The sequence below is a fragment of the Pinus tabuliformis genome, chromosome 7, assembly GCF_031772625.1.
Source record: "Pinus tabuliformis cultivar Carrire ecotype Pingquan chromosome 7, CPIR1, whole genome shotgun sequence".
NCBI classification, from domain to species: domain Eukaryota; kingdom Viridiplantae; phylum Streptophyta; class Pinopsida; order Pinales; family Pinaceae; genus Pinus; species Pinus tabuliformis.
Genome location: NC_142293.1, coordinates 1,692,081,994 through 1,692,085,576, shown reverse-complemented (window position 1 = coordinate 1,692,085,576; position 3,583 = coordinate 1,692,081,994).

Below are 3,583 nucleotides of genomic sequence, written 5' to 3'. Positions count from 1 at the left end.
GGAAGGTAGCAGGAGCATTGCATAGCCCAAAGGGAAGGACTCGGTAGGCAAAGGTGCCCCAAGGACAAGTGAAGGTGGTCTTATCTTGGTCTTCCGGGCTGATTTGGATTTGGTTGTACCCGCTAAACCCATCCAGGAAAGAGAAGAACTTCTTTCCTGCCAGTCCATCCAACACTTGATCTATGAAAGGTAGAGGGAAATGGTCTTTCTTGGTAGCTTTGTTCAGTTCTCGGTAGTCCACACAGATTCTCCATTTCCAATTTTTCTTGGGAACCAACACCAGAGGGGACACCCATTCACTATCTGAGATGGGGTAGATGAATCCGGCATCCAACAGTTTTTGCAGTTCTTCCTTGACAATGTCCTTAAGGGCTGGATTCATTCTCCTCTGAGGTTGCCTAACCGGTTTACAACCCTCTTTGATGTATATGTGATGGGTACAGACCGAAGGATGGACTCCTTTCATCTCCTTATAGCTCCAAGCAAAAGCATCCAGGTGACTGGCCAACAGGCTACACAGCTCCTTTTCCTGGGAAGGAGATAGGGAGGAGCTGATCTTTAACGTTCTCTCAGGGCCGAACTCCACAGTCTTGACTCTGGGAGTGACAAGGTTGGTTGTACAAAGATCCACTAAGGTGCTAGCTTGGGCATCCTCCACCAATTTCTCTAAGGATAGTGCACTAGAAGGTGGATTCTGGATCAAGGTCTCGATCAAGTCATCCTCGGTTGGGGGGTCTCTTCTAGTGGTATCTAGGGTGCACAGAGGTGTTGAGTACACCTCGTCTTCCTCTCCTTCCTCTAACCAGAGTGGTAAGTCATGCTCTAAGGAGGGTTTGGCAGGAGGGTATAGGACTAGCTGTTTGGACATAGGACCATTTTTGATGGTCATATTTCCTACAGGGCAACTTATGTAAGCATCTGCAGTGGCTAACCAAGGCCTTCCCAAAATGAGAGGATATCCAGTAAGCTTTGCTTTGGGTTGCAGAACCAAGAAATCTGCAGGGTATTCCCAAGAGTCGATAGAGACCAAGACATCCTCCACAATCCCTTCGGGAGTCACAGTGGAGCGATCTGCTAATTGCAGTACTGTCGAGGTCTTTCTCAAGGAGCCCTGAAGATTGAGTTTGAGCATGGTGTCCCTGGTCATCACATTAATGGCAACCCCCAGATCAATCAAGGTGTGTGGTATGATGGTGCCATTGATGTGGACATCTACTACAGGACTTCCAGGATCTAGGTACTTTGGGCAGATGACTTGTCCTAACATAAGGTCAGACAGTTGTCCTATGACATTGATGGTTGAAGCATCTTTCGTCCGCCTGCCTGGGTGTTTGAAACACTTTTCCTTAACCAGTTTGTTGTATATTGGCACATCCTTGATGGCTTGGAGAAGTGGTATTTTTACACACAACTGCTTGAGCTCACCCAGAAGCTCATCCTCCTCTGGGTTGGGTTGTGTGGTGGTTGTTAGTCTCTCAGGAAAGGGTGGAATAGCCTTTGGTTCACTTTCCTGTTTATCTTCCTCATCCTCTGGGGGAGGAGGTTGGCGATATGGTAGAGTCTTTCCAGATCAAAGATTGATCTCCTGGATCTCCACAGCATAGGTAGGGCATGAGGTTTCCCCAGTGTATACCTGCTGGGCCTGTCTATTGTTGGGGTTTGGGTTCGGTTGAGCAGGCATTTGAGGTTGCCTTGGAGGAGCAGGAGGTAATGGCTGAGGTTGAACTGGTGGTGGAGGCAAAATGGCGGGAGGAGTATTGTACTGGGGCCTCCACCCCGACTGAGGTGCATTCCACTGAGGCTGAGGCTGGGCATGTGAATGATATGAATGAGAAGTAGGTTGAGTAGGGTACTGAGGTGGATAAGACCATGGAGGAGGCATGGACCAGGAAGGATGAGCAGGGGGACCCCAGGAAGGCATAGGAGTCGATTGGTTGGGGCTGTAATAAGCTTGAGGTGCCCCTTGCATTCCCTGCTGATAAGGTCTAGATCCTTGTGGCCTCCTTTGGTTGAGGTAATAGAGAGGTTCAGTGGGAGCTTCTGTCCCTTGGTACATGGCTTTAAACCCAGGTAAGGTTGGACACTGATTTGTGGGATGGTCCTCCTCACAAACGAAACATACTTCAACCAAATGCAATGGGCATTCGTTCTTAGGGTGTCTCCTTGTGCACCTAGGGCAGAAGACAGCCAAGGCTCTCTCAGCTTCTTCTTTCTTCTGTTGGATCCTGAATGTGTCCATCTGCATGGCAATGGTCTATCTCACCTCACTCTTAAGATCTTCTAATTGATTTGCAAGCTCATGTTTGGAGAAAGGGACACTAGTTGAGAGGAGGTTTCCTCTACCTCGTTTCCGTGCTGCCCTGGAGTGGTTTCTAAACACAGTCTTGATGTCCTCATAAGGCAGTTGGTAAATGTCCCCCCCAGCTAACATGTGAAGGGTATCTAAGAGGTCTTCAGGGACTCCTCGGAGCAGAACCAACTTGAGGGATTCAGGGTCAAGTGTGCACCTGGCCCGCTTATAGCTAAGTTGGAACCTCTCCTCATAATCCTCTAAGGACTCATCATTTCCCATGGTCATCCGAAAGATTTCTCCCTTGGTTTCCTTAGACCTACAATAATCCCTGTACTTGGTATTGAAAGCTTGCTGCATCTGAGCCCATGTTGTGATACTATTCCCAGGTAAGCACATGAACCAGCGTAATGTTGCATCCTTAAGAGTTGAAGGGAAGAGTTTCAGCTTTTGCTCATCTTCAGTATAGTCATAGGTTCTACAAAGGACAGCAAACTCAAACAGGAAGGTATCGGGATCTTCAGTAGTCAGTCCATGGAAGTGAGGTAAGGCGAAGGGGCTAATGTTCTTCATTTTCATCTCTCCATTGGTCTCTCGGATGGGGAAGGCACCTTCTATTCTCTCATCTTCTCTTCTATTGTCAGCCATAGCTTCAGATGGAGTGGTCTCTAACTCTTCTTCTTCTATAGGACCTTTGTATATCTCGGGATGTTCACCTATAGGTTCTTCTGGATCACTGTCACCAAAGAAGAGAGAAGGGTGACTCAGTGATGTGGTGGGGGTGTTGGGTAGGAATTTGCCTGATTTATCTTGGTTTCTACGAGGCATGAAATGGAAAAGACTTTCTTTTTTTTTTTTGATTTCTTTTGCTTTTTTCTTTGGTACCTGCAAAACTGAAACAGATTGATCTACAACTAACTATAAAGATGCAGAATTAAACTGAAAGCAAGAAAGAACTAATCTACTTTGCTCAAATGAAATTGCAGGAATGGAAATGCTAGTCTACGCATGCAGAATTGAAACACTAATCTATGAAAGCAGGAAATGCTAATCTATGAAAGCATTAAAGGCTAATCTATGAAAGCAGGAAATGCTAATCTATGAAAGCAGGAAATGCTAATCTATGAAAGCAGGAAATGTCTATGCTACTTTTGCAGAATGGAAATGAAATAAACTACGTAGCAGAAGGCAAGAGTAAGAAAATAGAAGAAAAGCAACAATTACTAATACTCTGACGCTTCCCCGGCAACGGCGCCAAAAATATGGTGGGCTCCAGTATTGTAGCAATAATGC